This window comes from Tenrec ecaudatus, chromosome 8 (genome assembly GCF_050624435.1).
Source record: "Tenrec ecaudatus isolate mTenEca1 chromosome 8, mTenEca1.hap1, whole genome shotgun sequence".
Classification (NCBI taxonomy): Eukaryota; Metazoa; Chordata; class Mammalia; order Afrosoricida; family Tenrecidae; genus Tenrec; species Tenrec ecaudatus.
The window spans coordinates 161,337,850-161,361,394 of NC_134537.1; the positions used below are offsets into that span (position 1 = coordinate 161,337,850).

Genomic DNA, 23,545 nt, shown 5'->3' on the forward strand with positions numbered 1-23,545 from the left:
ATAAATCACTGCAACAAGGCAGTTTTAAAATATCAGAAGCTCAAAAATAGAAATATGCAATAAAACTTAAGAAATCTTCAAGAATTTAACTTATTTCAAATAAACTCAATATGTTTAACATGCATAACATTTCTCTTTAAAAAGGATATTTTCCAAAACAAACAATAATATTCTTCTTTTTTGCAAATCACTTTAATGTCTGAGTATAATACAAGATTCTTATCTGCTTCTTTATATATTGGGATGTGTTTTAGTTGAAGTGATTGAAGAAAAGGTCTTACTACACATATAAGTAGTTTGAAAAAAGAGTGAGGTATACTTTAACATTTCACTTAATTGAGGCTATTAAGTGTGAGGCCCGTGTACAAAAAATGGACCAGGCAGTGTTTTGTTACATTCAAATTACTTGGTATACCTTGGTTATTTAATATTATGCACTGGTCATTGGGCTATATTGGTTCACTGAGTTATACCGTGCTCTCTTATTGGCATATAATATTCAAAATCAGCCTATTAGTTTCACTATTTTCATATGAGAAATATTGGGAAAGGGCAAATAGATATTTCCAAAATTTTAATTTTTGCTTGAAAGTACAAATATTATCATTGGTATGAGTGTTTCTAAGTAACAGATTGGTTTTATTCACTTTTTGAGGAAAACGCCTGCCAGTTCCCAGGCTTGAAGAAATAGATTGATTGTAGTTCCGCAAGTAAAAATGACATTCTATGATAAAAGAGTCTAATTTAGCTTGCAATTCTTATCTTTGAGTTTTATCAGTTTTGAGACATGTCCAGTGGTTGTTTTTGCATGTGTTTATTCTGTTAGCCTGTGATAACTATCATTTGATAGTTTTTGAAACTTATTGGCCTTTTAATAATTTAAAAAAATTGTTCATTATATGGGGCTTTTCCATTTCAGCCCATCAATTTTGCATTCCCCAGGGTCTCTCCACAGTGCACATCACCAGACCAGCCCCTCGGTTTTCTGAGGACTTTGATCTGTCAGGCCTTCACTGCTTTGCGGACTCTCCCGTGCTAAAAAAAAAGTAGGTTAAAAAAATTAGTTTGCCGATGAGCTTTTCATTTTCTCTCAATGGTAGGATTAGTTTGCAGCAAATTAGTCTCTCATTCATAGGGGTAAATATATGTTACATTGTCTACAAATCACTTTCTTCTTTTTCAAGAGTTGCAGTTTAGTGTACCAGAAACTAGGATGTTCGGTGGTATAAATCCAACCTCCATTGAGTCGATTCCAAATCACAGCAACGTTGAGCATAGGTTTCCAGGACTGTTGATACACACTATGTGTCCTCATACTGAATTCAGAAACAGTTGAGAATTGGAATGAATTAATCAAAATTTGTTTGTTTTACTGATGGCAGAATCTAGAATGAAGGCTGTTGCTGAGTGTACAGGAGAGAAGGGGCTCAAGGTTCTGAGTAGAATTTGACTCTTCCCACAGGGAAGTCGGTCTCACAGGGATGGAGTCTTCCTTACCATGTTTCTCATGATAATGAGAGCAGTGTAGCATTATGTTAATCATTTATATGGCTTAAGATTTTAGAAAATTCAATAGTTTAAAGTAATTTAAAGTGATTTTAAGTTACAGTTAACATCAATAATTATCTGCTATATGAAGACCTTCAAAGAGATTGTGGAGAAATTTCATTGTCGTTTAATTACATTTTCTATGAAAATGTTGAAGCCTCATATGTTCCTTACTTCGATAGACCTTATTTTTTAAACTAAAATTTGACCAGAGAGCATAAATAAGACTCAATGTTGAACATGTCAGGTGTGTTAGTCCAGGTTGACTAGAGAAACAAATCCAGAGACGCTCATGTGAATAAGAAAGTGCTATATATAAAAAAGCAATTGTGTATTGAGAAAACATCCCAGCCCAGTCTGGATCAAGTCCATAAGTTCCGTATTAGTCCATAAATTCATTTTTAGACTCACACAGCACATGCAATGATGCTGAATTCAGGAAGGTCACAGGTCAGTGGGTTGAAAGTCTTGTGGATCCAGTGGTAGTAGAAGCATCTCAACCCTGGCCTGGGTCTCCACATGCCTCCTCCAGCTCTCTGCGTGTCTCAACAGCAGGAATAGTAAGACTGAGTGAGTCTGGCCTCCAGTGAACTGTTTATCTTCTTCATGCCTCCAAATGAGATCATCAAACTGTGACCTGATTGACAGCCTACATTCAACTCCTTCGTTCAAATTGACAGATTATGTGACTGCTACACCAGGAGATGAAATATTGTTTTTCATGTAACATTTTGAGATGATATTCAGGTTGGCTTATTCTCGAGTATATACGATATGTGCCTTTTTAGATTTGGCCTTTCTCTAAGAGTTAGTGTGACTTGTCTTTTCTAGAATTTGCTTGGTGTGGGTGGTGGCCTGAGCCATGGGACATGCTGCATTCTTCCTCTCAGAACTGCTTGACTTTTGATTTCCAACTCCAAGTTCAGTCTTTCAAAAAAAATTTTTAAGTAAGACTTCACAGTAATGCCCAACATGTACATTTAGGGTTTTCTGGGGATGGCAATGAACAGTAACCCTAAACTCAAACCAAATCCAATGCCTTTGGGTTGACTCGACGCCTGGCAATACTAGAAGACAGGGTAGAACTGCTCGTCAGGGTTTCCTAGTCTGTCAGTCTTTACGTGAGCAAATACCTTTATCTTTCTCCCAAAGAGCGACTGGTGGGTAGAAGCCACTAACCTTAGCTAGTACTCTAATGCTTACCAGACAGGACAGTTTTGAACTGCTGACCCATTGGTTACTAGCCCAGTGCTTCAGCCAGAGCACTTCTGGGGCCCTAAAGATATCATAAGTAAACAACAATATGTTTAGTCTACTGTCCTGTAAAACACATCCACCACCTACCCAAATACTGTGTTTACTGATACTTGGACTAAATTAGGAGAAATGAAGCATGGAAATAGTTATTATAGAAAGATTTACCAGGAAAAACTATGTTTAGGTCCTCTTAGTTTGACTTTTATTTAATTTGTTTGACTTTTATTTAGAATTATCAGTTCAACTCATTCATAAAAATCCCACGAAGGAAAAATATTGATGTAGTGTTTGTTAAAACTTTAGTTTTACCTGGCATCCATGTGCTAGGCACTTCAACTCTACATTTCAGTGAGAGTTTAGAAATGAGTAGGAAAAAAATTAGTTTCATACTTACAGAATAGCTAAATTACATTTTTGTGTTTTACATTTTCTCCAGTTACTTTTAGGAGTTTTCTGAGAGGTGGGTGAGAGGGGCAGATATAGATCATAATTTATAATAATCCTTCTACAAAGTAAAAAAATTGAGTTTTAAATTTGGATTTTAGTCAATCTCAAAGAACTGGGAGGAAGTAGAGTTAACCATGCAGATACATTGGTATGAGCGCTCCGGAGGGGAATACTTTGTCGACAGTCTCTGAATTAGGAATATGCCTAGCGTGATAAACATATACATAAGTACATGTATACATACACATATTTATGTAATTTGGAAACAATTTTTCAAGTTTCTAGAAAAGTTATAGAACTTTTTGTATTCCTTTTGCTTAGAGACCCTATTCAACTTTTATCAGTTGTCCAAATAATGCTTTTTATAATAAAAGGATCTAATCTAAAGCTGGCATGGTAGACAGTTGTCATGTCTAATCTGTCTGTCTGTCTCTCTGTTGCTAAATAAGCCCATTTATCAATTAATCCTTTTCCCCCTCTAATCCTTTTCGATGTGAGCATTTCTCATAACTTTCATGGTCTTAAAAATGATAAGCTGATCATTTTGTAGAATATCCCTTAATTTGTGTTTGGAGAACGTTTCCTGATGGTTAGGTCCAGAATTTGCATTTTTGGCTAGACCATCACGGAAACGACACTGTGTCCTCAATCCATCTTCTTTGGATGGCATGGAGCCTTTGTGTTTTGCTGGTGATCGTTACTGTGTTTGACTGCTTACCGGCAGGTTGGAAGTTTGAGTTCACCTAAAGATGCTTTGTCCAGTGACACAGTTCCACAAAACTAGCCCTTGAGAACCTGGTGGGGCACAGTTCACCAAAAGATGGCATGGACTTTGTGGCAACTGGTTTTGATTGTGTGGCATACAATATATCCTGTCACTGATAGTGTCTAGTAATCGATGACTCAAAGTGATCTGTTAGGTTTCTGGGGAACCCTCCCTTCCAGTTGATAATCATCTAGTGAGGAGTACTTGGAAACTATGCAAGGGATGCAAAATCATGCTGTTCCACTTTCAGCTGCTAGTGTCCTGGGCTGTTTTCTCATCAGAATTTAATATGCCATGGTAATTGCCAATGGTGATATTTTAATTCCATTATCTCCTCTATAATGATCAGTTGGCATTCTGTGAAAAGGAGCATTTGTCTGTCTAGATTTATTTATACTAGTGTATTATCAGGACTTTCTGTTTGATTTAGTAGAGACCCCATTACTATCATTTATTTTAATGGTTAAAATTCTTCCAGGTTTGCCAGTAAGAGAGACCTCACAGATGGCCTTTTGTATTCTTCTGACATGTTCCCATCAATCTCTATGTACTTGTTTACTTTAAAAGTTATTTAGAAATAATTATAAATTCACAGGAAGTTGTAAAAGTGATACATAGCAGTCCTTCATAATTTCCTTCAGGTTAATATTTTACATCACTATGGCACAATATCAAAACCAGGAAGTGTATTTTGGTACAGTGTTTATGTGTAGTTAGATGCCATTTTATCATTTGTGCACTTTCTTTTTGGCACTAGATGTTACAGGTTCCTCTTACAGTTCTTCTGACCCATCCTTGGGTTCAGTCATTTCTCTAAGGACTGCTAGGCTTGATAGAGGGGGGTAGTATTTCAAGAGTGGGGCACTAGGGGCTCATTGCGATTGGAGTGTCTCTAGCCAGTCTGTTTCAGTGTATAGATTGTGTGTGTGTGTGTTATCCATATATATTAAGCTCTCATTTCAGTTCAACCCCACGGGTTCATTGTAGCTTTCTCATTTCCCTCTATAACGCTCCCAATAATGAGTTCTGGGGCTGTTTACCACACACACACACACACACACACACGCGCGCGCGCTAACTTGATCAGGTCCTAGTGCTGTGGTCTTACCCACTTATCCTTGCCTTTGAACTTCCCCATTCTTATTCGTCCCTGGTGTAGGGTCTCCATTGTGATTCTGCAGTGTTGGAAAGCCATGGCCAGAGCAGACAGAGTGAGATGAGGTGTGAAAATTAACAGATTGAGTAAGGGCTGGTCATGGAGTGAGTGAGTGCCTCATAGGTCAGGTCACAATGACATGGACAGCTGAGCACATTCCATTGAAAGGGAAGGAAGGGTCAAGGCTGGAAGCTGGAGACTTGGTCTTGGGCTCTTCTAGTAATTGTGTTCTGTCACTCAAACTATAGTCTCTGCTCTTATATCTAGGTTCTAATACTCGTTGCAATGGCTGCACAGAACTCATAGACAACATAATGACTTAGGGCTTATTAATGAAGTTAACAGAACAAAAGTAAGGAACAGGTTGTGAGAAATGCTCAGGGTACAGTTCTCAAGACATGGTACCAAGTTCTTTCAGGGATGCTAATAAGTACTCCAAGGGCATGCTGCTCTGCTGTAAACCCCAACCCAAAGTTTGAAGAAAGGTTGAACTCCATGGGTCAGCAAGCCCAGCTCCCTGAATCAAGTGCCTAGTGACACCTCACTCCAGCCAGTCTCATCCTGAAAGCCCTCAGCTCCACCCCCATCCACCCGCAAGTCCTGCTTCCCCAATGTCCAGAGGCACTGCACTCCAACAGCCTGCCTCCCCGCTTCACTTCGGTGTTGGTTGGGGAGGCCACCACGCTGTCTCCTGGTTTTACTCCTGCTCTGCCAATGTCTTACCTGTCTTCTGGAGCCAGGAGGTTCACTATGCAGGGATCTTATGGCCCAGAGGATGCACTCCACCCCTGTGAGTGAGATCCCCTTGTCCCCCTCTCAAGAAGGCTCATTTTATATCCAGTAGGGGATCCTGCTCAGTTACCAATGACGGGTGAATCCTAGCAGTAGATTTCTCTTCCTTCTTACATTATTCTTGTAGTGTGCTCTTGGGATGACTTGTAGTGACCTCATGTGACAGTGTAGCGTTTCCTTGGTGTTTACGTTATGTTTATTTTCATGGAAGCAGACTGACAGCTATTTCTCTCTTGAAGCAATATCATTAAATTAGCAAGAAATCAAATATATAAAATATAGTGTAAGGAAAATTCCATTTATTTTTCTAAAAGGAGCTGGAAAAGTATGTCCTTTACATGACCAAGTCCACTTAATGTAATATTAGCTACAGAAATGCAAAATCTGAAAAAAAAAGAAATGCAAAATATGTAGCAATTGATTTAATAAGACATATAATAGGTTATATATGAATAATGCTTTACTGAGAGAGATTAAATAAATGAAGAGATTTACTTGGTTCTTAGATGGGGAGATATTATAAAAACATACCGTATATACTCGAATATAAGCCGACCCGAGTATAAGCCAAGGTACCTTATTATTACGTGGCAAACCAGAAAAACTGATTGCTCGAGTATAAGCCTAGGGTGGGAAATGCAGGATGTGAATTAACACAGAGACCAGAGGGGAGAGACTGAGCGCAGCCGCAGACACATCCTTACCAGTTCAGCTGCCCGCGTAAGTGAATCACTACGGGTGCTTCTGCGAATTAGAGCCGTCCACGTCATAGGACGGCTCTGATTGGCTAGATGTGAGTAAACAAACATTCAAAGCCCTGTAGTGTCAGCGGGGCCAAAGCGGAGAAACATCAGTCACCTGTGGGGCACTCATCCAGTTACCTGGGGTGGGGTGGGGGGCGGCGGCAAAGCGAGATGTTACACCTCGCTGGGGTACCACTGACACGTGTATAAGCCGAACCCCCAAAATGTGCTGAAAAACTTGGCTTATACACGAGTATATACGGTAATTGCATCTATAGTAATCCACTTTTAATGCAGTCTTCATGATAGCAAGGGGATTCACCAGAGGCTTTAAAAAACTGAACACGTCTAATGTAGCTCAAATAAAATGATAGTACATTTTATCCTAACTATATCTGCCATAATCAACATTCCTGTGCTCTCTGTCTTATAACAAGGCAATTCACATCCTTCATTTATGCTCAGAGAGATTGACCTGAGCCTTAATCCTTGCGTGGACCCTGCAAATGTCATCATAGACTTCTGCAAACCAAGTGTTCACAGTTTAAGCTCTGATCGAATTCCTGCTTCAGATTTGGGTTATATTATTTACAGTCTTTGGATCACACAGCCTGTGGTGCTTCTTCCATGTAGACTTATTTGATGCCTCACTTAGATGGCTGCTTGTTTTAAGATAGAAGCCTTTAAGACTCGACTCACTAGTCCTTCAACTAGCCGGGGAGCGTCTAGTTTCTTCACCATACTTTGCTATAGAATCCATATCTTCAGTGATCTATTCTGGAGGATGAGCATCAGGTAGGGGGACTGGGTTTTCAGAATCAGATTTTGAGGCCTTCCTTTTAAAGTACCTCTGGGTGGGCTCAGCCTGAAGCCTTTGGGTTAGCAGCTAAGAGTGTTAATTATTTACCCACTCAGGGGCTCAGATCTAGCTTACATAGATTTTTATGATGTATATTAGGAGGTACAGATTTGTTTTTTTTTTAATAAATAGTCTTTATGATCATTATTTGTAATGCTTACTTAATATGGTTCTAACAAGCAGTATTGGACTGGGTTGTCTAGAAAAACAAATCCATTGCCACTCAATATGTTAAGAAAGTTTAAAAAAAAAAAGAAAGTTTTATAAAAGAAAGGAAAAGAAAAAATAGAAAGAGCTTTATATTAAGAAGTAATTATAGATCGAGAGAACATCCCAGCCTAGTCCAACTTAGGTCCATGTATTTAGTATGAGTCCCTAAGTCCCTCATCAGACACTTGTAGCCACACACAATGATGCAGAATGCAGGAAGGTCATAGGCCGGTGGGTGCAGAGTCTAGTGGATCCTGGGTCCATGGAAACATGGCAGGGCTCTGGCAGCTCTCAGGGCGTCCAGCAAGCAGTAAGGGGAGGTAGAGGGGGGCAGGGAGGGAGGTTCCCAGGACCCTCCTGATGAGAAAACCACACCCACAAGGAGTCACCAACACACTGACCTGATTGATTGGTTGAATACCACCCCACACACTTCCATATAGCTTCACGTTGACATGAAATTATTTAACCATCATACAAGCTGTAGCAAAATTTAGTTGTTCCCTTCTGGATTTTTAGATTGCCTGGATTTTTGCTATTATAAAGAATGTTGCTCTAAACATAAAACACCGACTTTTGATGAAATCAGACTTCAAGCTGTACAAGAATACAATAGATGGAAAACTCCTTGGGAATAAAAGGTAGTGATTAAAATATAAACACCTTCATAATGAAAGGCATTAGAATAATTAATACTTTTTAGATTTATCTTTGTTTTGATGAGTTTCACAAACAGTACTTGTTAGTTGGCTTATTGGCCTTATGGTTTTGCTGTTAACTTACATAGATGTTGAAGATGTGATTTAAAGAAGTAAAATAGTTCTCTATTAAGCTCATTAATTTAGTTGTGAAACTTTTTTGACCCTTTCCACTAGTATCAAAGATGGGCTAATAGTTTAGATGTTAAATTCACATTTAAAACACCTCTAAACTCTTAAGCCTTTTGAATTATATATACAGTGAAGCTTGTGAGAACCAGAACTTAACAGGACTGCCTTGTTTTTTTTTTGGGGTCTCATAATTTTCTGCCTTTGACAGGGTGGCATCTTAACAATTTTATTGCTCGCCATTGGTGGGAAGTATTTCAGTTTTCTTTCTCTGGAAGCTTCCTGCCTTACACAGTCTCTAGCTTTCCTAGGTTTAACGGTATCTTTAAACTTTTTAAGTATTTAAGTGATGGGGAAATAGATAAATTTATTAAATGAATTTTTTGTATAGATGCTGTTTATAGATGAAGCAGAATTCAGCTTCATAGTTAAGGGAAAATAATGTTCTATAATTAGGTCTTAGGAGTTAGATACTGTATGGACAATACCTTGGTTTAAATGAAAGAGAAGGCAAATGCTTTATTATCATTGTTCACAGGCTCACTACTCCCAATCAATACTATTATTAACTTTACTCATACTTCTTGAAATTTTGCTCAGCTGAATCATGTGATTCTTTGCAGAGTTTCTAGTCTCAGAATCAGGGCTTGCACAATGGTGAGGCGAATGAGGTACTTGTGCTGGGGAACAAAATTTAAGAGACATATAAACATCAATCATGAATAAATATTATATGCAATGTTTAGGTAGGGAAAAATCAAAATTGATGCAAAAATCTATGACAAAGTTAAAGTGAAAACATAAAATAAACCTACTGAAAGGACGAGTGCTTTGCCAAACTACATTGAAGCACGAGGCCAAAGGAGAAGGCGTCCGTGTGCTCGATCTCTGTGCTCCGGCAAAGGGCCCCTCACCTCACCTTAGTGCTCCTCTGGATCTTGCTTTGAACTATTTTATTTTTTTAAAACATTTTATTAGGGACTCATACAACTCTTATCACAATCCATACATACATCAATTGTATAAAGCACATCTGTGCATTCTTTCCCCTAATCATTTTCTTTTTTTACATTTTATTAGGGGCTCATACAACTCATCACAATCCATACATATACATACATCAGTTGTATAAAGCACATCCATACATTCCCTGCCCTAATCATTTTCAAAGCATTTGCTTTCCACTTAAGCCCTTTGCATCAGGTCCTCTTTTTTTCTCCCTCCCCACTCCCCCCGCTTTGAACTATTTTAATGATCAGTTTTAAAAGAGAATAAATCACCTGGATAATATTGTAGGTTTTTATCCAATTTATATAAATGAAGCCATTAAAAGTCACGTGAAATTGAACCAGCACATAACTCAGGTTTCTTGATTAATGCACATTTACTTTATTACCCCTGAATAGAATGGTTCTGTTTGTTGGCTCGCTTTCCCATGAATTTCACTGTTGATGACCACCATGTGTGGCATTAGGCTGTGCCTAATGCAGCGATGCAGCTCCAACAGGATTAGAATCTAGGGTGGGGAGAAGTAAGATAGTGTAAGAATGAGAACCAATTCGCCAGACAAAGGAGGAGGAGAATGTTCTGTGTAGAGAAGGGCATGTCCGAATACAGAAGGGCTTTAGAAAGGCTTGATTAAGATCAGGTAAACTGTCTTCTCTCAAGTTAATCTCCTGTACATGACAATTTGGAGTGTAGGTTTTAAGCAAGGTGTTGATTGAATTATACCTTTACGTGTTAATATAATATATATGCTACTTCATTAGAAGGAGCTTGAGTGGTCTGTGTGGTGCAAATCAAACTCACTGCCATTGAGTTGACTCTGCCTCATGGAGACCTATAGGACAGGGTTTCTGAGACTATTTATGGAAGTTGAAAGCCTCATCTCTCTCCTGTGAAGTGGCTGGTGGGTTCGAACTGCTGACTTGGTGGTTAGTAGCCCTTCAGTGTAACCAAGCAGCTTGCAATGGACGGGTAACCAAAAAGATTAGATGTTCTTTTCCCTTGCCCACCCCGCCCCAGGGGCACCACAGACTAGGCCTGTTGATTTGCTGCTGCGAAGATGTGGCAGTTACATAATCTTCTGTCAACTTGAGGGAAGGGGTGGAGACTAGCCTGTCAATCGGGTCACAGCTTGATGACATCATTTGGAGGCTCTATGGAAATAAATAGCAGACTGGAGGCCAGCTACACTCAGACACTCTGTTTTGTCTTCCTGGTGTCAAGAATCATGGAGCTAAGCTAGAGCGCTGGAGTTCGGGGGAGCCATGTGGAGACCACTGACAGTGCTGAGATGCTTTTACCGCCATGGGATCCACAAGACTTTCCACTGACTGGCCTGTGATCTTCCTGCACTCGGTGTCATTGCATGTGTTGCATGAGTCTGAAGAGGAATTTACAGATTGGTATCAGACATATGGGCCGATATTGGACTTAAGAACTTGATCTGAACTGGGCTGGGTTGTTTTCTTAATATGCAATTACTCTTTGATATAAAACTGTTACACATATATGAAGGACTGTCTCATGAATTTTGTTTCTTTAGTCAACCTGGACTAACACAGAGGATTACTGTCAAGAAAACTCTGTGGAACGCCCTCCTCTGAAATACACGGGGTAGCCATGAGTTGGGCCCTATCCACAGCAGTTAACAACTTTGCTAGACACTTCGTGCTGCTGCATAGTGTTTAAGTAATGTGATTTTGAGACTGGAGGGAGACCGAAGAGCAGATCTTACTATAGCTGTAGGTAGTGTTGGTTTGCTAACTGAAAAGCCAGCAGTTTAAACACATCAACTGCTCTGCAGGAGAAAGATGAGGCAGTTTGCTCCTGTAGAGATGTAGAGGCTCGGAGTGACTTGATGGCAGTGGGTTTGGTGGTTTTGGGTAGCTAGCTAAAATCTCACGTAGGCAAATGAGAAACCAGTAACATAAAAGGCACTCTCCCACCTCCCCCCCCCTCTTATTTCCTTGGTCATCATTCTTTCTCAGAGATTTTACATATAAAGGTCTTTTTGGAAAAAAGGATAAATTGCATTTATTTGATGGACAGATCTTAGAGCAATGTACTGACAAAACTATATTATAAAATAGAAAATATGTCATTTTATTGATAATGGTAATTGTTAACAGATTAATGTTCACCCTCCTCCCCAGCTAACTAGAAAGTTTTATATTCTTAAAATTCAGAAGTTTGTAGGTATGTGCATATGTATGGTAATGTAAGGACTCATACTATATTTGTTAATGATGGATTTGTTTTGTCCTGCTATTTTTAGGTTTGTATGGTTAGTATTTGGAGCTGTAATAACAGAAGGAGGAAGTGCATTACAAATTCACTAAATAACATTTCCTGGTTACTTAGCTGTATAACAGACACACAGAAAGATGTTTCCTATGTCTATTACCAAACAAATATTTTCTCTTGTCTTAACTTTTAATTCTGGAGGTTGTTTAGTTTTCTGTTAGAGAAATAACTTAAAATTCAGTGAAGTTTAAAAATGTAGAAGCATCATAGAATTCTAATTCTGCCATTTACACACTGCGTGGGACTGGGCAATTGTTGGTGTCTCTCTGAGCGTCCATCCTGGAGCTGCACACAGTTATGTTAGTGGTGTCTCACAGCTGTGGGGGTGGTCGCGCTGGGTAGGGCCTGGGAAGTGCTTCGCACAGCACAGGGCACAAGGTAGTCAAGGAAAATTCCTGCTATTAATAAAGGATGCATTGAGCTATATAATTTAATTGTAGTTTTGGGTAAACGGATTCATTGTTCCTAGTCGATTACAACTCATAGTGATCTGCAGAGGTTTTCTGAGACTCATCCCCTCATCTCTCTCTTTCTCTCCCCCCCCTCACCCCCCACCCCCAGGGCTCCTTTGTAAGCTACGCTACTGAATTTATGCTAAGCATTTTTTAGGGTCTATGACTGTGAACTCATGGTAACACCTTAAATAAAGTGTGGGTGGTTTTGTTTTATTTTTTAAATAAAACTCAAGGAATTAAAACAAGTACCAAGATGCTGATGAACAATGATTTCTGGGGAAAAACTGTGATTTCCTGCCCTTGTTAAAGCCACCACTGACCTCCAGCGGGCTACATCCTCAGCTGCATGCATATTTAACGCAGTCTATCCTTCTCTCCCTCCGCACAGCCTTTCTTCACTTGCTTCCAGAAAGCTGATATGATGGATTATTTTCACTTTAATCCTAGTCTCAAGTATCTTAATATTGGTGTATTCCAGGACTCAGTCTTAGCCCTTTCCTATTTGTCTACGTTTACTCATTTGGTGATCTTATCTTAACAGGATGACTGTCTGTATTCTGGTGATTCATCTATGAAATTATCAGCCACAGGGTAATTTGTGTCATTTTCAGTAATAGAAATTTCTAATAGAGCGCCTCCATTATTTTGCTTAAATTTTAGGTTAGTCTTTTTACCTTTCTTTCCAACTTCACTCTGTTTTTTAATTTTTTTTTCTTTTGAGGCATTTTCTTTGGATATTTAAAAATCGTTAGGTATCGTACAGCCCCCCAGCAGTGCATGAGGACCCCAGTCTCTTCACATTCGTGCTGCATTTGTCCTGAGCTCTTTTGGAAACTTACGGTAGTTTCTAGCACTGAGGTAGGATTACAGCTAGGTTGGCTAACTGTCACGGGAATTTCTTCATGTTTGCTGCCCACTGGTCTTCAGTGAAGTATCTCTTCCTGGTATCTCTCCGCTTTTACATTAGATAGTTTGCCTTTTTTTGTCCTTGAGGTGTTGAAGTTTCCTGTACTTTTTAGAGGTTAATCCTTTGTCTGATATGTCATTGCCAATTTTTGGCCCACAGCCGATGGGCTCGCATTTTACTTCTGGTGAAGTCTTGATGCATGAAACAAACTCCTGGTCAGCAGTGAATTCTGACTCATAGTGACCCTGTCGGACAGGGTTGAACAGCTCCTGTGGGTTTTGATGCACCGAAGTGTCTAGTTTTTAGGAGGTCTTGGTCATCTAGCTTGTGTTCTGCTGCTTGTGTGTTTTCAGTTATGGTTAATAGTGTGTTTCTCCTAGGCAGGAGCCCTGCTAGCGTTGTGGTACGAGCTGGGCTGCTAGCCTCAAGGTCAGTAGTTTGAAACTGCCAGCCACTCTGACGGATAAAGATGAGGCTTACTATTCCCACAGTTACAGTCTCACAGACCTACAGGGGTAATTCTACCCTATCCCACAGGATCGCTGTGCATTGGCATCAACTCAACAGCAGTCAAAAGCCCCTAAATTTGCCCATTTTCACTGATGACATTCAGTAATTCTAGGGTTTATATTTGGTTCTTTGATCCAGCTTGAGTTCATTCTTGCATATGGTTTGAATTATAGGTCTTATATCATTCCTCTGAAATGGATATCGAGATTTGGAAGTACCATTTGTTAAGAGACTGTTTTTACCTGTTTAGCCCTTAGTCAAAGGCCATCTGCTAGCAGGTGGAAGGATTTACTTCTCTGAGAGTTCTCCATTTGGTTACATGGATCTATCTATGTGTCTCTTGTTCCAGTACCTGGCTGCTGTGGTTTTGAGATTGGGAAGTGAGAGGCCTCCTACTTTGTTCCTGAGTAGTGCTTTGCTTATCTGGGGCTCTTTCCATTTCATGCAAAGCCAGGGGTTTGTTTTTCCTGCATTTCTATGAAGAGTGCTGTCAGGATCTGGAATTGAGCATTAGATAAAATCTTATTTTTTCTGGACCATTTTCTCTTTTTCCCTTTGCCCATTTGCCACCGTTTCTATTGCTACCAGCTGTTGAGTCCGTGCTTATTCACGGTCACCGCACCTGTGCAGGGCAGAGCTGCTCCACTGGGCTCTCCCCCAGGCTGTGGGAAGCTGATGGCCAGGTTCATGCTGAGGAGTGTGAACCACTGCCCTTTTGGCAAGTAACTGGATGCTCCAATCTGCACCAACCTTCACTCTAGGAGACACAATTCCTAAAGACCAGGTTTTTTTTTTTTCTTTTTTAACCCTCATTTTCCACTGTCATTTTGTTTCATTTTTTTGAGATTACCAGTATCAAATTCTCCATGACACTAAACCTCTCACAAAGAATAGGCTCAAAATGTCCTTTGTAGTAGTCTTGCCTCATGTTATTACAGCCATCTTTTAAAGTTCACTTTTTTCCATACTGCATTTAGAGATACGCCTTTGTCATAATAGCTTACTCCCAGAGGTGGACAGTTTTATTATCATCTCAATGGATTTTTATATCCGCCCCACGCTATACAACTCTGCTTAATTACTGCAGCGTGTTCAAGGTTTCCTTTTCTTTGGTGAACAGTTGGGTTTAATGCAATAGTAAATTTGAAACTCTTGCCCTAAGCAGCTGTGCTACCAGTGATTGTATCAGGAAGAGACAGTTTCCTACATTGTCAACTATCTAGAAGTTCCTTTTGACTTTCCTCAACACTGATCAGCAAGCAGATTCGGTCCACTTTTGCTTTGATCCAACTACTGAGTTAGCCCACCTAGCTCCTTCAGAGACTGGCATCCTGGGTAAACAACCACCATCGTGTAGTCAGGGTGCCAATCATGATGATACGGACAAGTAGCCCCTTTGTACATCTTTCCATCCAAGTCTGGAGGACCTGAGAAGCAGTACTTTTCTCTGTATCCCACACAGACATTGCAGGTTGGGAAACGATTATATAAAAGACTCCAGCTATCTAACCAGCTACACTGACCTCCCTTCGAACATTCACTTTGGGCTTGGGAACCTCAACTTGTACACGGCTTCAATAGTTGGTTGAACTTCCTTATGGTGTATGGGTCTGCCCCACCCAGAGAGGAGCAGCCCCCGGTAGAGTGCATTTAAGCCTTTCCCCTTAAACATTTTGGGAGGCACATCCCTCAAAATGTTGGCATAACCAGGTTTGAACTCGAACCTTAGTACCTTCCATTGGAGCCAGGACTCTGTCAGCAAAGAATTTAGCACTGGCAGAGGAAGCCAAAGGGGTGCTCTCCTCTCAAAGCATGGTGATTTACAGGACCTGGAAACATCTTAAAAGCCAAACTTGTGAAGTCCCTGCATACAGTAGTCAGTGAAAGTCAGAGCCCATCCTTTAGCTAAGCCTTGAACACTACCCTCTTAAGTGTAATTGAGAATCCATTAAATATGCCCTGTACTTCTGGTGGGCCACCTGCATCCGACATTTCACAAAATCCAGAGGAACCACCGCAGTGTGTGTCAGCCTACAACTCAAGACTCCACGAAAGCCACACAATGCACAAAACCTCAGAGAACCATAGTCACACCTGTAGTCTTCTACAGAGGCCGCCAGGATGCCCGTGTGGTGGGGCAGGCCTGGGGCACTGTGGGGCTCCCAGGGGCCATTGTACAACAGCTGCAGGTGCCGCCCATTTGAAGCGTTTAGCCTGCGCTAGGTGCGCCTCGGACAACAACATCCTCCGCCTAACATGGTGAACACCTGTCCGCTTCCTTGGAAAGGCTTCCGCTCATGGGCAGAATGGCCTTCTAGCACTCAGTGACGTCTGTGCCCTGCACACACGCTTTCTGCTTTCCTTAGGTTCTCATTCAGGCTTGTTCAGGCTTCTATTCCCCCCCCGTACTTTTATTGGGGGCTCTTACAGCTCTTATCACAATTCATACACTCACCCAGTGTGTTGAGCACATTTGCCGCCATCATTTTCAAAGCATTCTCTTCCCACTTGAGTCCCTGATAACAGCTCCCCATTTCTTCCCTCTCTCCTTCCCGCCCGCCCTCTTTCATAAACCCTTGATAAGTTATAGATGATTATTTTCATATCTTACACCATCCTCAGTTGCCCCTCACCCACTTTTCTGTTATTTCTCCTCCTGGGAGAGGAGGGTCCTAGATTGATCCTTGTGATCGATTCTTTCTCCCCTCACACTCCCCTAATCTTCCTGGTATCTCTATTCTCATTGTTGGCCCTGAGGGGTTTATCTGTCCTGGATTCCATGTGTTTCGGGCTCTTATCTGTAGCAGTGTGCATGCTCTGGTCTGATCTGATTTGTAAGGTAGAATTGGAAGTCACAGTGTGGGGAAGGAAGCACCAAAGAACTAGAGGAAAGTTGTGTGTTTTATCAGTGCTGTACTGCACCCTGACTGGCTTCATCTCTTCTCTGTGACCCTTCTGTGAGGTGATGTTTATTTGTCTACAGATGGGCTTTGGGTCTCCACTCCGCCTTCACACTCATTCACATTGATATGATTTTTTGTTCTGGGTCATAGATGTCTGATACCTGATCCCATTGACACCTCATGATCACACAGGCTGGTGTGCTTTTTCCATGTGGGCTTTATTGCTTCTGAGCTAGATGGCCTCTTGTTTGCCTTCAAACCTTTTTAAGACCCCAGACCCTATATCTTTTGATAGTCGGGCACCATCAGCTTTCTTTACCACATTTGCTTATGCACACATTTGTCTGAAGCAATTGCATTGGGAAGGTGAGCATCATGGAATGCCAGTTTAATAGAACAAAGTGTTCTTGCATTGACGGAATACTTGAGTGGAGGCCCAATGTCGCATCTGCTACCTTAATACTAAACCTATACATATATGCACATAGATCTATTTCCACATCATCATCTATAGCTCAACAGTATTAAAAGTGGTGTCTCAGTGTGTGAATTTAACAGTGCGTGGATGACTGGAAAATACATGGAAAATATTTCTTTTGGGTATTTTCTCATTCGATTCAGGCAAACCACAGTTGTTAACACATGTCTATATTAATGGTGTCAGTGAATATAAATTATTTTGATTGTGGTTAAAAATATTTCTTGGGTGGGACTAGAGTGGTTAAGTGTTTGGCTGCTAAAAGAAGGACCACTGAGGTGTGCCTAAGAAGAAATATTTCAAAATCTTTTCATAAGTGTTTTACAATACTTTTAGTGATTGACCACACAAGAATGAAGTATAACTGATTGATATACACGCAGTGTGTACAACTCTTTGAGGATTCGTTACTGTTCTGAGTTAGGCATGTTGTTTCCCGTCAGCCAGGGTCTCCACAAAGTCTTTCTGTTGTTGCTCCGCCGCCCTCCAGCTTTCATTCAGCGGAGGGTTGGTTTGATTGGTGGAGCATATACATACTTGTATTGGACATTGCATTGCTGTGAGTTGAAATAAAGTCCAGGGTAATTTAACAACAAGACTTTGTAGTAGTCTTCATACTGTTAGTTCTTAGCAGCATGGCCTTGGGCAAGTCACTCAGGCCTCAGAACCCTAGCCTGTGTCTCCCAGGGCTTTGGAGTCATTCTTTCCGTTTCACTCATGGTAAAGCCAAGAAAACCAGGACAGACCGGAAGTTCTAAAACAGAATAGAATGATAACGGAAATGGCCAACATGATGGGTCAAATTCTGGCTGAAAATGTCATCTCCATAGAAAACGAAGGGAGTGTTATTGCCCCACGACCACCATTTCTTTTACCCCTTGATTTTGAGCCTTCGGAAACTGCTGGGACCTGCCCGAAGACAGCGCCCCTCGGATGGAGCAGCTTTGAACGTAGTTGCTCTCCACACCCCACTGCCATGGGGTCAGAGCTGCCTGTCTCTCTGGGTTTCTGAGACCGCAAATCTTAGGGGAGTAGAAAGCTTCATCTTCCTCCAGTGAGTGATGGGGGATTTGAACGCCCCACCAGGGCTCCTTGCTCTCTCCACAGTCCTGGTAATAGTTCAGTCTCTTGAAAGAGTAGCACAGCTCTCCGAATCTCCCATTCCCGGGCTTTGACCCGTAGTCTCCGCCATGGCTGAACCAGTTTGAAGCCCAAATTTCTTCACCTTTAAAATGAGCACATTCCCGTTTCTCAAGAGTTACTTGGTCATGAGACACTGTATATGTCAGCCTACTGTTAATTTTCCCAAGTATTGTTCCTTAATTATGTATTGAATGCCTGCTTATTGAAAGGTGGAAGGTAGAGGATATTAAAACAATAGACAACAGTATAATATGCCATTCTTTTGTATAATTTTTAGGGTAAATTTTACATTTGAGGCTGAAATCCCTGAGGGCAAAGATAGTGAGTGCCTTATTTTTGATTTTCTATTGGTGTCATAGTGGGTTCTACATTGGGTTGCTAACTTCAAGGTTAGCAGTTCCCAGCCGCCAGCCACTCTTCTGGAGAAAGATGAGACTTTCTACTCCCAATCACGGAAACCCACAGGAACGGTTCTGTCCTCTCCTTTGTGGTCACCGTGAGTGGATCCACTCATTGGTAATGAATATGAGTTTTATTCTTGGTACAAAGTAGACTCAAAGTAACGCTTAATGGATGATTGGAAGCTTCCTTATCCCAGAGGTATGTCCTAAAATCAGAAGTTTGCTGTAGGTTTATTGGACATTTGGAGAAAGAAAAGAGAAGGTCCAAATAGCAAAAATTATTAGTAGGTAGATATCTTAAAGGGAGGGGGCTTCAAAAAGTCAGGGGAATATTGGTAAAAGATCAAAGAGAAGGGCAATTAACTGCAGAAAAGAGGAATATTTTATCTTATTCTGGCTTTTGTAACTTGATTGAATTAAATTTGAAGTGAATATTAGGAATTTGTGAATCTGTTTGACAGTTGTTCATAAGAATTAAAATAGGTTGCATTTCTATTTAGCCTTTCTTCTGAAGAAAATGTAAAATGTACAATAGTGGTCTGTAAGTGGGAGTTAAAAGTCCAGCTGTATTAAATGTCAGGTTAATGAAATAGTTTTGGGTAAACTTGTATAGCTAGTTGGCTTGGGAAGTCTGGGGTCTGAAAGCTAATCTTTACAGATTACCACAGATTGTGTTATCGTGGGGTTTAACTAAGGTTGTATTTTCCCATTTTTTAGGTAACAAGGGGTTATTTAAGATATGTAAATAATTGGGATAATCAACAGGTTGAAATTTTACTAGATTATTTTAATGAAACACAAAATATTTTATGAGTATCTGGCCATAGACTTTTCATTTCTGAAGTCAATTTTATGGGGCATTTTTTCTCTTTCTTACAGGGCCTGATTAAAATAGACGCAGCAGCAGCGAGTTTGTTTAGATTTTGAATATTGTGTGCGAATGGAAAGTTGCACCGTGTTGAGGGAACGGTGGTGTTGGCATCATAGTGCTTACCGTGAGAACTGCACAGGGAGGACTGCCTGTGTACGAACCATGATGGAGATCACACAGTGGACAGCTTTGTGCTTGAGAGGAAGGGAAGTATTTGTTCACTCAGCAAGTGTTTACTGGGAGCCTAGCATGTGTTTGGGCCCTGGTGGTGGTGTGGTTACTCATGGGGCTACAGTCTAAATGGTTGGCAGTTTGAAACCACCAGCAGCTCTTGGGGGAAAGCCTGGGTTTTCTGCTCCCATAAGCAGTTACAGTCTTAGAGACCACAGCAGGTTGTTATGAGACAGCATTGACTTGGTGGCAGTGAGGTTTTTTACTTTGGGTGTGGGGTGGGGGAGAATTTGTTAGGCACTCTTTCAAGTCCAGGAGATTAATCAGTGAGCAGTAACCCGTACACATCAAATCCACTGCTGAGGCTTGTGGGATTTACCATATATACTCAAGTATAAGCTGACCCTAGTATCAGCTGAGGCACCTAATTTTTCCTCAAAAGCTGCATTAAAAATGTGCTGAGAAACTTGGCTTATACAGGAGTGTATAGATAATCTTGTGGAATCAGACTGGATTTGCTGGTGGGTTTGAACCACTGACTTTGCGGTTAGCAGCCCAACCTCTGACCCACAGGTGACTACACAGTATTTTTAATAAATTTAGTCATTTGAATGGAGTTGGGGCACTTTATGGGGATAGACTCACTTGTCACAGGCACAGACTATTTAAGTAACATCTAACCCACAGTGCCCCCTGGCTTCATTCAGGTGACTAGACATATGGAGTATTTTATGTAAATTTAATCCTTTGAATGGAGTTGGGGCACTTTATGGGGACAGACTCACTTGTAACAGGCACGATCCAGTGTTGTTTTTTTTAAAGTATATTTTGAGAGTTGTATGTTTGTCACTACAATTTTACATTTTATCACCTCTAAAAGATTTTGTACCTTATTTTAATAGTCACTCCTGGACCCCATACCCCTACCACCAGGCAACCATGAATCTACTTCATGTTTTCACACATTTACCTATTATAGATATTTCATATAACTGGGATCATACAATAATTTTTGTTGTGTTACCTGATTTCACTTAGCCTAAGTTTCAGGAATCATGTGTAGCACACATGAGTATTTAATTTATCTTATGTGAGTGAATAGTGTTCCATTGTATGGGATATAAACCCTATGTCCTGAAGGACATTTTTGGCTATTATACACATTGCTGCTCGGAATATTTGTGTACAGATTTTTATCTGGACTTATGTGAAGTAGGACTCCTTTTGAAAGTGAAGAGAGACTGTTGACTTTGGGATTAGCAGCCCAGTGCAGAAAGCACTACACCACTACACCACTCAAGGCACCTTCAAAAAGACAAAGTCTCATCAAAACAGTGTGGGACTCCCCCTCCAGCCGTAGGTCCTGTCACTGTCTCCTTGGGACTGCTTATCTTGCCTATCTTGTGTAGAGACACCGATGAAGAGAAAAAGGCCATACAGATAGTTTCAGGTCTAACTCGTATCCTGACTCAGAGTAGATGAATATCTCTGTGTTCAAATGCAAGCAGGGCTTGATAATCCACCAGCCCAGTCCCCTTCCCTTTATTGCCAGTCTGTTGCACTCCCCATGTCAGAAAGGCTGCTCTCCCTGAACTGGGTCCTCAGCCCTGTCCTCCAGGGAGGGGACATCACGTCTCCAGCCGAGGCCTGCCCAGCAGTGCTCTCTGTGAATAAACTGCAGGAAAGTCGCCTGTCCTTAAAGGTTGGCACCCTGAGATAAAGTCTGCCCTTTCTCCCTCCCTTCCCTATGGAGACATAGACAATCCCTCCACCCCCTACCTTGGGTGGATTAGTGCCCTGGCCCCGAATTGCTATCTTCCCCCCTTTTTTCCAACCCCCCCCTCTGTGAGCTTATGAGAGGAGGGGGAAAGATGTCTCAGCACAGGCACTATCTGCTTTTTTTATGACGTATGCATCATTGGTTTGCTCTGACTCATGCCAGAGTATTTGGTCCTCAGCCCGGGTTTATGTGTTATGTACATTTTCCGTTGTGTCCGTTCTGCTGTTTGATCATACCTCAGTGGACTTATGTTGTACTTGACCTTTTGTGCTTGCATAACTTCACTCAGTATGAGGGGTTTCATATTTCCATCGCTATTTGTTAAGGATGCGTAATATTCCATTGTGCATATACACCAGGGCTTAAAAATCTGTTCTTCTATTGATGGACATTTAGGCTGTTTCCTACTCTTTGTGATTGTGAACTGTGCAGCGATGAACACTGGAGGGCAGGCGTATCTGGTCATGATCTGTCTCTCATTTCTTCTGGGTATAGGCCTAGTAGTGGGATTGCTGGATCACAAGGTAACGCGATTAGGTGTCGCCAGGTCACTTTCCGCACGGTGGCTGTTCATTTCTCTACGACAATGACGAGCACTGAATGAGAGTTCCTACCTCACCACACCCCTTGCAGCATTTGCTACTTTGTTTAGAATTGGACTATTTTTCTGGGTGTTAGTGGTATTTCATGGTTGTTTTTATTTGCATTTCCTGGATGGCTAATGATCGGGAACATTTTCTTACATGTTTTTGGCCATTTGCGTTTCCTCCTTTGTGACATTTCTGTTCCAGTCTATTGCTCACCTCCTCCGTGGGCTCTTCGTTTTTTTTTGTTGTTTTTTTTTTCCTGTTGTGGGTTTCCAGGATTCTGTAGATTTTAGTAATAAGCCCTTTGTCTGATATGTCATTACTAAATAACTTTTCCCAGTCTGTGGGCTCTCTCATTACTCTCTTGATATGAAGTCTTTCTATGTACACAAGTATTTTATCTTTAGTATGTCCCACTTGTCTATTTTATCTTCCTCTGGGAGTACATCCGTCCATATTTCTGATAGCCCGTGTAGTCCCTGTGGTAAGGTTCTTAACTTGTCCCAATGTTGGCATTAATGATGCTGATAGTTTGGGGTTTTACCCAGAGTTGTGTGATCCACCTTGAATTTGTTCTTGTGTATTGAGTGAGATAAGGGTCTTCCTTCATTCTTTTGCAAGTCGATAACCAGTTTTTTCCAGCACCATTTATTAAAAAAGCCATCTGTTTCCCATTTGATATTTTTTAGGCCTTGTCAAATATCAGTTGTCTGTATGCTGCTGTTTTTATTTCTGGATTTTCTGTTCTTGTCTACTGGTCTGAGTATTTATCATTATACAAGTACCATGCTGTTGGACAACTATGGATGTATAATAAGTTTTAAAGTCAGGTAGTTCCAGCCGCCCACTTTATTCTTCTTTAGGAGGAGGTCTTTACTAATTCTGGCTCTCTTCCTTTTCAATATGAAGTTGGTAATCTTGTCAGACCTATCTAGGTTCATTTGTATACTTTAAAATTGTTTGATGCATGGAAGCCAAGATAGATAACCCTTCAGAGACAGAGAGTAATGTCTCCTTGAGAATACAGAAAGGGGATGGGGTGGGAGGGGGGCTGATAGCAAGGATGCTTGTATAACCCCACTTGAGTGAGCAACAGAATTGTAGGTGAATGAATTTATTGGATGGGGAAAGATGATAATAATAAATATTAATACCAATAAAGTCTCCTGGGGGGTAGGGATAGGGAGGGAGGGGATAAAGGGGATCTGATATTTAGGAGTTCAAGAAAAAGAAAATATTTGGAAACTGATTGTGGTAGCAACTGTACAATTGTGCTAGACCTGATTGAATTAAGGATTGTTCTAGCATTATGAGCTCCTTATAACAGGATTAAAAATAAATAGAAAATAAAATGGTAAGAGTTCAAGTACAAAAAGCAATGACATCTGCTGAGCCACAGGTCAAGGTAGAGAGGTCAGCTTAAAA

At 40.8% G+C, this 23,545-nt stretch overlaps 1 protein-coding gene and 1 pseudogene across 1 annotated transcript in view; one reads left to right on the forward strand and one right to left on the reverse strand.

Annotated features, from left to right (window-relative positions):
• ROCK2 (Rho associated coiled-coil containing protein kinase 2) overlaps positions 1–23,545 on the forward strand; it is a 127,334-nt gene that overhangs the window by 34,985 nt on the left and 68,804 nt on the right. The gene's annotated exons all lie outside the window — the stretch shown is intronic.
• Positions 15,103–16,030, reverse strand: LOC142454616 (solute carrier family 25 member 3 pseudogene; annotated as a pseudogene).